The sequence below is a fragment of the Stegostoma tigrinum genome, chromosome 34, assembly GCF_030684315.1.
Source record: "Stegostoma tigrinum isolate sSteTig4 chromosome 34, sSteTig4.hap1, whole genome shotgun sequence".
Lineage (NCBI taxonomy): Eukaryota > Metazoa > Chordata > Chondrichthyes > Orectolobiformes > Stegostomatidae > Stegostoma > Stegostoma tigrinum.
Window position 1 is genome coordinate 5,994,001 of NC_081387.1, and position 12,271 is coordinate 6,006,271.

Here is a 12,271-nt window from a genome sequence, read left to right on the forward strand (position 1 = left end):
GTCAGGTTGGGATATTTCGTCAGCATGGATATGTTGGATTGAAGGATCTGTTTCTGTGTTGTATGAACCTGTGGCTCAATGCTCTGAAACCTGAGCATTTTATAGCATTAAATCACATACCAAGATTATGACTCTTGACGGAGCGCTGACACACTGGCTGTGAGGGATTACAAAGCTGGGCTTACAAAGCCTGGTTGAGTGTCACTTCTATTAAATGCAAGGAAAATTAAATGTGTGTAAAATTTAAATGCAGTTGACCTGGTGACCATGTAACTGTTTTCAATTGTCTTAAAATCCCATCTTGTTCACTGATGTACTTCAGGGAAGGAAATCTGCTATCCTTATCTGGTATATCTGATATTTGACTCCAAACCGAGACAGCTTTATGAATTAAAGCAAAATACTGCAGATGCTGAAAAAAAATGAAACAACCACAATGAATGCCAGTGAAATTCAGCAGGTCTGGCATCATCTGTGGAAAGAGAAACAGAGCTAATGTTTCAAGTCTGGTATGACTCTAAATCAGAACTGAAAGTTGTTAGAAGAACAGGTTCTTCTACTTTCAACAAAAGACAAAGGGGTTATTAACTGTGGGCACAAACTGGAGAGCCCAACGAGGACTGGAAACAGGAATATTCCACACGCTCCACAACGAAACAGATATAGCTAGGATGTGTGCAGTCACGCAGGCCCACACCTCTGAGTTGACACAATGTTCGGGTGAAGGAGGTTTTCATTTGTATTTCTTTTAATACAGTCTATTGCATTCACACTCACAATGCGAAACTAAACACAGACTGATGAGTGCCCGGTGGAACACATCCGCTCAGTCCATAGGAATGACTGATCTCCCAGCTGCTTGCCTTTTCAATAAGCCACATTACTCTCAAGTTAACATTTCTGCCCTGGACCCACTGCAATGTTCCGAAGAAGTGGAACGCAAGCTTGAGAAACAAAACGTCATTTTCCACTTTGCCACTTCACTGCCACAAGGTCTTGACAGTAAACAATTAACTTCAGAAACTGACTGGATTACGTCTGTTCTTCATTTTTGAACATCATTCTCCAAAGCAAACATGCTGTGTTTTTGATAACAAAGTGTGGAGCTGGATGAACACAGCAGGCCAAGCAGCATCTCAGGAGCACAAAAGCTGACTTTTGGGCCTAGACCCTTCATCAGAGAGGGGGATGGGCTGACGGTTCTGGAATAAATAGGGAGAGAGGGGGAGACGGACCAAAGGTGGAGAGAAAAGAAGATAGGTGGAAGAGATTACAAGAGAGTTGCAGTGGGAGAGAGATTCCCTGAGGTTGGTCCGGAGGGAGGAGGGTAACTTCTGTGTTTTTGTCCTGTTTTCCCTGCAAAGGAATAATTCTCTCCCTTTCACTCCCTCTGCCTTGAAAGGCTGCTCAAATGAAACTGTATTGGCACTACTTAAAAACTGAAAGGGAACAATCACATTGTTGGGAGTGTATATAGGCCCCATGAGATACACAGCCATACAAGGCTGTGGGCCAGGTGCTGGAAAATAGGATTAGAATGGTTAGATGGTTGTTTTCAACCGGCACAGACTTGATGAACCAAAGGGCCTTATTCTGTGCTGTAGGCCTCTATGACTAAGACACATCTTAATTTACATCCATTTGACATCTCTCTTTTCTTCTCCTGTATTAACAGCCCATTGTCTTTTACACTGGGCCTTTTTATACCTTCTGCCTTTTTGCTCCTCTGCCTGTATCAATTTTTTTCAAGAAACCTATTTTCCAACACCTTTCAATTTTGGAGAGTCATAGCAGACTCAGCCCTTCAGCTCTGTTTTTCTATCCACAGGTGCTGCCAGGCCTGCTACGTTTCTTCAGCATTCATTATATTTGTTTTCCACAGCAATATGGTTGACTTTGAAATGCCATCTGTATACCATAAAGTCAAAAAGGAATTAAAGTGGTTGGACCCAGGCTTCAAGACAATGATAGCTCTCCAGGTTTACAGCACAGGAAAAGGCCCATGCTCCAAATGCCCATCCTTTGGCTTATGCTCCTGGGCATTAAACTAATTCGACCGGTGAGGGTTTAGGACAGGGGAAATGTCCACATGCACCAATCACCCTTTCTCCTTATACTTCCTACTGATTCAGCTAGTAACTTCCATGGACAAACAAAATGACCCATGTTGAGATTACATAACATTCTTTGGGTAATTCTAAGCATCAACAAGCACTTGAAGTTGTCAGTTAAACTGTAAGATGAGAAATGGCCCATTCTAATTATGGGCTGTTGAGAAATTGGTCATGTAGCACTAATCCTGTAATAATAACAATTACACTTATGTCAACAGATCATGAAACCGTAAACACTGTCATTATTTGATGGTTCCCTTTAACAACATTTTTAAACAAAATATGAATATGCAAATACATGAAATAGGAACTTATCCCATCAAGCCTGCTGCGCATTAACATCATGGATAATCTGATTGCTCCACATGCCTGCCTAGCCTTGATAAGCTTTCACATCCCACACAAGAATCTATCTGTGTATGCCTTTAAAATAGTCAAGGATTTTGCTTCTGAGGAAGGCAGTTTTAAACACCCATGACCATTTGGCAAAAAAGATCATTATCTCTGCCTTAAATGAATGTCCCCTTATTTCTTAAACAATTCCACATTCTCCCACAACAGGAATCATCTTTTTCAAATGCATGCTGGCAAGGCTGCCAGGGTATTGTTAGTTTCAATCAAGCAGCTTCTTCTACGGCTTAACTCCATTGCATACAAGCCCAGCCAATCCAATTTATCCACAAAAGCCAATGTACCAATCCCAGGCATTAGATTGTGAAACCTTTTCTCAACTGATTCCGATGCATTTACATCCTTCTTTGTAGAGGCAGACCAGAATTAAACCCAATACTCCAGATGTAGTTTCACTAAAGCCCTCTATAACTGCAGCATAACGTCTAAACTTCTGTGTTCAATTCACCTCACAATTGTGCTTTTAATAATAGCTTCCCACGTCCTCCCTATTACAGATGTTAAGCTTACTGGCCTGTAGTTTCCTGCTTTCTGTATCCTCCCTTTTTTGAATAAATGAGTTAAATTAGTTATTTTCCAATCTAAACGCACCTTCCTTAAGTCTAGAGAACTTTAGAAATTTAGAACCAATGCACCAATTAACTCATGGGCCACTTCATTTAAGACCCTCAGCTGAAATCCATCAGAACTCAGGTATTTGTCAAACTATAGTTCCACTAATTTTCTCAGTACTCCTTCCCTGGTGATTGTTCTTTTCTTGAGCAGCTACTTTCTTCCAATTCCTTTTTGACAGCTATATCTTGGACATTACTTGTATCCTCTATAACAGGCAACCTTTTCACAAAAGGGAGTCAAACCTCAACTTTTCTCTCTCAGGGATCCCATGAGCTCATCTCAGGGAGATATGGTTTAGTATAAGAGGAAACATGAATTGGAAAAACGTCCAAAGCAATGAATTGATAAGTTAAATTAACTAGTATTTAATAAGAATGGCAATTAAATAAGTTCAAAGTAGTAGGTTTAACAAATAATTTTTATTTGTTACATCTCGATTTAGACACAGAGCTCAAGAGAGAGAAAGAGGGTGAAAGGCACAGTGAGTGTGCAGGATTGAGATAGAGAATTAATAGGAGTCAGAAATCGGTCAGCAGGGTATTTGGGAGGCAGAGAGAGAGAACGAGGTACAGGACACAGAGAGACAGACTGCGAGAAATAGTAAAGAGTGAGAGCAAGTCTGTGTCTTTGAGAAGGAGTGAGCCGGACACACGACTACTCTTCACTGAGCTGAGGAGTTGAGTTTAATGAACCTGTGACCCTGTACTCACCTCTGGTAGGCCTTGGGTTAATTTTTACAACAAGAGAGAAAAATATACTTGACCTCATCCTCACCAATCTGCCTGTCGCAGATTGTCCAAAGTTTGTCCATGACAGTATCATTAAGTCTTCACATCTTCACGTTGAGAATACCCTCCATCATGTTGTGTAGCCTTGTCACCATGCTAAATGAGATAGACTTCAAACAGATCTGGCAACTCAAGACTGGGCACCTGTGAAGCACTGTGGGCCATCAACAGCAGCAGAACTGTACTCCAGCGCAATCCTCATGGCCTGGCACATACCCCACTCAGCCATTATCACTAAGCCAGGGGATCAACCCTGGTTCAGTGGAGAGTGCAGGAACAGGACCCAACACATCTGAAAATCAGATTAATTCACTAAACAGGACTACATGCGTGGCATATTAAGCAGATGTTCACCTGCACATCTGCCAATGTGGTATACTGTATCCACTGTACCCGGCGTGGCTTCCTCTTCATTGGGGAAACCAAGCGGAGGCTTGGGGACTACTTTGCAGAACACCTCCGCTCGGTTCGCAATAAACAACTGCACCTCGCAGTCGCGAACCATTTTAACTCCCCCTCCAATTCCTTAGATGATATGTCCATCATGGGCCTCCTGCAGTGCCACAATGATGCCACCCGAAGGTTGCAGGAACAGCAACTCATATTCCGCTTGGGAACCCTGCAGCCCAATGGTATCAATGTGGACTTCACCAGCTTCAAAATCTCCCAAAACCAGCCCAGCTCGTCCCCTCCCCCAACTGCATCACAAAACCAGCCCAACTCATCGCCTCACCCCACTGCATCCCAAAACCAGCCCAGCTTGTCCCCACCTCCCCAACCGGTTCTTCCTCTCACCCATCCCCTCCTCCCACCTCAAGCCGCACCTCCATTTCCTACCTACTAACCTCATCCCGCCTCCTTGACCTGTCCATCCTCCCTGGGCTGACCTATCCCTTCCCTACCTCCCCACCTATATTGTCCTCTCCACCTATCTTCTTTTCTCTCTATCTTCGGTCCGCCTCCCCCTCTCTCCCTATTTATTCCAGTTCCCTCTCCCCGTCCCCCTCTCTGATGAAGGTTTAGGCCCGAAACATCCGCTTTTGTGCTCCTGAGATGCTGCTTGGCCTGCTGTGTTCATCCAGCTCCACACTTTGTTATCCTGGTCTAGTCTATAAATGTAGTCTGCAAATATGCAAAACGGCTACCTAGCAACTGCTTACCTGCTGCTTACCCCTCTAGCTGGCTACCTCAGACACGAGGTACCAACATCTCAAGGTATACTCCTTGGACATTGATCACAGGCAAACCCCTAACCCGACTCTTGCACTGTCCAAACCCCATCCCATCATCCAGTAGGTTGTGCTGCTTCCCATCAGCAAATGACCCTCTGCCTGACATGTCGGGAAATAAAATGAACCAAGTGAATTGTCAGCACTTGATCAGTGATCACAGCAATGGCAATGCCATGACAAGTGGAACACCACTGAGACATGGAGCATCAGTGAGTCTAGGAGATAATGGGAGATAATTCACTAGTGTTCACGGAGAGAAATTCTCTGTGAAAATTGTCAGCTTCAAACCAAGAGAACAGTTGAACGCAGTCATGTTTGGTGGTCCACCACAAGTTGTCGCTGATATTGTTTTGGTTGAATAAGTGGTTCCTAAAGTAAGGAAGGTGGATGAAAAGCTGAAGCAGTGTGACAAGGTTTTTGCAAAGGATAGGACCTTCAGTTTTATCTGAAAGGTAGGATCAAAGTGGTCCTGGCAGTTTGTCTCTGACATTACCTATTCTGCGGAGGTCCTTTATCCAGAGCTATGTCCATGTTCCAATGTGAGCAAAGTTTTTGTGCAACATGTTTATTATAGTTCTATGCCTGCCTACTCCAAGTTTGACATTCGTACAAGGAAGTGATCTGAACTGTACAATTGTTGTTCTTTGGAGCCAAGTTATTCAGTAAAGTACAAAGCTGAGCTTTTAACCTGCAGCATGCCCCCCCCAACCCCACCATCAGCAGTTCTGATGGGGTCAGTACGAAGAAGTGAGAGGGGGCAGTAAATGAGAAGAACAATAAAAAACTGAATTTTTCTGTAACAGATTGCTGTCTGAACTATTTATTTTGCCTGTGCGTTGGATTGAGGGTACCTAGGTAAACTTGTGACATTAAGATAGTGCAGTGTCTTTGTAAATGTTTCAGATATCCTATGTGCAAACTGCAGGCTGTTGTCGGAATCAACATCATCTGAGATACTGTGTATGACAAAAATGCCCCTGTAATCTCTCACAACTGGTCATTGAAGTCTGTTTTTAACCTCAAACCACCTAACATACTAATGAACTCTGATGAGGTATGAGTGATTTTCAGAACCCCAGATCAATCTGACATTCTGGAGGTACAAATGATTCCTGTCACATATTCTTGCAAATGGCACACATGTCATGATTAATGATAAGGTCATTAACTGCCTGGAGATCTCTGGCCACCACAAACCTTTGTTCTATACGTTGAATCCTCTTAAGAGTGAAGGCATGAAGCAGAGCATGCTGGAGGTCCAGATGGAGTTGGAAGGCCAGTGAGCTCAAGGCCTGAGAAGAACAGGATTGTCAGTTGCCCAGAGCAGAACAGAGATAGTTGTTGGGCGGGGACCTGTGCTCCAGAAATATTTGCTAATTAATTATTAGAAAATAGACAGAAAAATCCACAAGTTACTCTATATCATGATAAAGTGATAACAAATAAATTTATATATATCACAAAATTTACATCACAACTGGACCATTTCCCACAGCTTTGAAGCACGCATTTCCTCATTTAAGGATTGCCCACACTTATGTGGGAGTTGTTAAATTTTATTTTGATTCCTTTGGTGACTTTCACTGCCAACTCAGCCTTTCATTTGACTAGGGGCAGTGTGGAGACGATGTGTGATGTTGATTTGCGTTATCATTCATAAAGCAGTTGAATTCTATCCTCATGAAACAAGGACCATTGTTACTCATGACAATGGTAGGAATGCCATTGTAGCTAAAGGCTGCTTTAAGGCATTCAAAAAATCCAGTGGTATTCATTAAGTCAGTTGTTCCACCTCCCAGCTGTCAGAATAGTCATCTACTCTGACAAGATAATCAGTTCCTGTGAGTGTGAAGATATGTATCCCAACCTTATCCACTGTCTGCCATTAATGCTCTCAAGTTGAATTTAGTTTAATGTTTGTTACAAGCACTGCATCGTCTGATTTGTCTTTAATATTATTGTTAATTTTGGCCACTACAGACACGCTTGCATTCATTGTACTTGGTTCAATTCCCTGGTTACTTGCATGGATGCACTTTAGAATCATTCCTCTCAAATTGTTAGCAGTATTTACTCTACTTTGTACAAGTTCCCATCTTAGCCTGTCAATGATCTTGGTGTGCACAACATGGTCTTATAACAGCATAAGTGTCTGTGGTGCTCTCTGTATATGATTTGATTTCAATCTAAACAGTCTATTTCCGTCTCCCACATATTCCTTCTCTCTCTCTTTCTTACCCATATCTAATCTTTCCCTGATAACAAAGTGTGGAGCTGGATAAACACAGCAGGCCAAGCAGCATCTCAGGAGCACAAATGCTGACGGTCTAGGCCTGAAACGTCAGCTTTCCTGCTCCTGAGATCCTGCTTGGCCTGCTGTGTTCATCCAGCTTCACACTTCGTTATCTTGGATTCTCCAGCATCTGCAGTTCCCATTATCTCTGATATAATCTTTCCCTGCCTGCCATATATTAACTCTCTCGCAGCTTTCAACAAATTCTCACTCCATCTCTTTCACACATGCTCTCTCTTTCTGTCTGCAACTTGCATTCTCTATTTAAGCTTTCCAGTCTCTGACTTTCTTTTCCTCTCTCTCACCCTTTGTGCCTGCCACACAATCTCTCTTTCTCACTCTCACTGTCTATGGCTCCCATTTTCCCTCTCCCTGCCTCCCACACTCACAGATTCACACTCTCTTCCTTTCCATAACATCCCCCCACAAACTCCACCACACACACACACACACACACACACAGATACACACACAGATACACACACAAACACACACACACACAGATATACATACACACAGATACACACACACACAGATACACACACACACACACACACACACACACACAGATACACACACACACACAGATACACACACACACACACACACACACAGATACACACACACACAGATACACACACACACACAGATACACACACACACACAGATATACACACACACACACACAGATACACACACACACAGATACACACACACACACAGATACACACACACACAGATATACACACACACAGACACACAGATACACACACACACACAGATACACACACAGATACACACACACACACAGATACACACACACACACACACACACACAGATACATACACACACACACAGATACACACACACACACACACACACACACGCACACAGATACACACACACAGATATACACACACACACAGACACACAGATACACACACACACATGCACACACATACACACAAACACACACACACAGACACAGACAGACAGACATACACACACACAGATACACACAAACCCACACACACACACAGATACACACACACACACACACACACACATACACACACAGATACACACAAACACACACAGACACACAGATACACACACACACAGATACACACATACAGACACACACACACACACAAAGATACACACACACACGCACAAACACACACACACACAAACACACACACACAGATACACACACACACACACATGCACACAGATACACACACACACACACACACACACACACAGATACAGACACACACATACACACACACAGATACATACACACACACATATACACACACACACAGATACACACACATGCACACAGATACACACACACACAGATACACACGCACACACACACACACACAGATACACACACACACACAGACACAGATACACACACGCACACAGATACACACACACAGAGATACACACACACACAGATACACACTCTCTTCCTTTCCATAACATCCCCCCACAAACTCCACCACACACACACACACAGATACACACACACGCACACACACACACACAGATACACACCCACACACAGATACACACACACACAGATACACACAAACACACACAGATACACACACACACAGACACACAGTTACACACACACACACACACACACACACACACACATACAAACACACACACACACAGACACACACACAGACAGACAGACAGACATACACACACACAAATACCCACAAACCCACACAGACGCACACACACACAGATGCACACACACACACACACACACACACAGACACACAGATACACACAAACACACACAGACACACAGATACACACACACACACACACAGATACACACACACACGCACACACACACGCACACAGATACACACACACAGATACACACACACACATACACTCACACACACAGATACATACACACACACACAGATACATACACACACACAGATACACACACATGCACACAGATACACACACACAGATACACACACACACACAGATACACACGTGCGCACACACACACACACACACACACACACACACACACACACACACTGATACACACACACAGACACAGATACACACACACACGCACACAGATACACACACACACAGACACACACACACACACACACACACACACACACAGATGCACACATACACACACACGTCACCAGACCTGAAACTTTTACTCTGCTTTTTCCTTCACAGATGCTGCCAGACCTGCTGAACTTTCCCAGCAACTTTGCTTTTGTTCATACACAGTCTGTTATTGATACAATTTCTGTCTGTCCCTGCTTCTCTCACACAATCTCTCTCTTTTTTCAACAGACACTGTTTCTGCCTCTCACATGCACTCTGTCTCCCTTTCAGATTCTCACAGGTTCTCTACCTCCCTCTCTGCATCCCACACTCTTTCCTTTTCTGCCTCTTTGCACTCTGCCTCATCCAAATCCCACCATTTCACACAGACACCATTCCGTTTTCCTGGAGTGATTTGGAAGAACGAGTGTGATGACCTATCCAATCTGCCTTAGGATTGATTTCTAAGTATCATTGTATGTTTCTGACAATCTCAGCAGCCCTGGTCTTTTTCAGTCTTCAGCCCTCACATCATTGGAAACAAGATCTCAAAAAACTCTGCTCACTTAGCAACACATACCCTTGCGATGAACCAGGGAGAATGCTTGAAAGGACAGGAGCAGAACAATATCCCAAAGAAGACACATCTGGATGGAAGCGGTCAAAGAAACCAGCTGTAGCATGGTACTCCCTCCAGCCAGAATGCAGTGAATGAGGAGAATCCAAAACCTCTGAAGTACAGGGAAGGCGAGTGACACCTCAGCTGAGCAACACCTCAGGAATCAATCCCCAAACTCGGACAAGTCCAGTATCCTGTCATGTAGCACGTCTCAGGTAAACACACTATGCTGTAGCTCTTGTTCACTCAGAGGCCACCTCCTCATATCCCCATCTGCATAGGCAACATTCATTGGTTGTTTGCCAATATCCCGACAGTAAATCCAAAAAACAATATTTTGCTACATTCTAGAAATGGGGTGATCATCATTTTTACTTGCGCCTGGTGTTGCTCCTGGATGAATAGAATAGGATAGAATCCTGACAGAGTGGAAATAGGCCAATCAGCCCATCAGGTCCATTGCCAACCCTCTAAAGAGCATCCCTCCAGACCCACCTCCTCCCTGTATCTCCCATGTCTAATTCACCTTGCCTGCACATCCCTGGACACTATAGACAATTTAGCATGGCCGGTCCACCTGACCTGCATATCTTTGGATTGTGAGAGGAAGCCAGAGCACACGGAGGAAACCCATGAGGACTTAGGGAACATGTGCAAACGCTACAGAAACAGTTCCCTGAGGGTGGAATCGAACCTAGGTCCCTGTACTGTAAGGCAGTAGTGTTGACAGCTGAGCCACCATACTGGCCCACTCTTGCACTCTCCATTGAACCAGGGTTGATCCCCTGACATGATGAAAATTGTAGAGTAGGTGATATTGTGGGCCAGGAGGTTACAGCTTTTGTTGGAGTACGATTTTGTTGCTGTCAATGGTCCAGAGTGTCTCATGAATGCCCAGTTTGCAGTTGCTAGATCTGTTCTAATATTGTTCCACTTTGTAAGATGATAATGCCACATTTTGGAGCATTTCTCAACAAGAAGGTAGGACTTCATTTCCACAAGATCACGTACGGTGGTCAGAGAAATGTATATTTATTATTCCCTCCTCTACTTCCTGCTAACTGTTTAGTGGCCTATAACAATATACTGTCAGTGTGACTGCACACTTCTTGTTCCTAAATTCTATCTAAAAAGCTAATTTGAAGATCTTTTGGGGATATTATTTGTCCTTACAGCAATAATTGACTCATCAAGTAATAATGCCAGCTCCTCTTTTACACTCTCCCCTTCTCGCCCGACCCTATACACCGAAATGTTGAGTTGCCAATCCGGACCTCATGTGAACTATGTTTCTTTGATAGAAACAATATCACGGTTCCATGAGTCAACCCATACCCTTAAGGCATCTGTCATACCTATAATATTCCAGGTACTAATGTCGAGGCCATCCAGTCTCAACTTACTCACTTGAATGATAAGTGGTTCGTTTGGAGTTTGATTGAATGCTTTTGGAGATTCCAATGGGAAGTCTCATCCTCAGCGAAGAGTAGAAAGACTAGATTTTGACATTTCTGAAGAAGGGTCTCGACCCGAGACGTCAGCTTTCCTGCTCCTCTGATGCTGCTCGGCCTGCTGTGTTCATCCAGCTCTACACCATGTTATCCCAGGTTGTCCAGCATCAGCAGTTCCTACTATCTCTAGATTAGATTTTGACATGTCATTATAATCTTTTGTTTTTTGGTCCCTTGTGGCAAATATGCAGAAAGAATGTATTTCCTTGAGAGGTGAACAAATTTTGCAGATTATTTTCTGCCAAGTGCTCAAATTTCTCTTCAGAAACAAGGAAAAATAGATCTCTCAATGGCCAAAGACACATTGTATGTTATCTAGCCACGCAGGTTAAAAAGCAAATTGAGAAGAGGTCATAACATATCTGAAAAGGGAACATTGTTGTTTCTTAAAAGGGGAATTGGGAGACAAAGGGAAAGTTTCACTTCAGTCTATAGGGTATTGGTAAGACTATATTTGGAGTACAGTGTACATTGTTTGCTTCCTGCCTTAAGAAACAATGTCATTGCATTGAAAGCAGTTCAGATGGGGTTGACTTGACTGACTCCTGGGAATTTTTTGGAAGCTTGAGAGACTATCT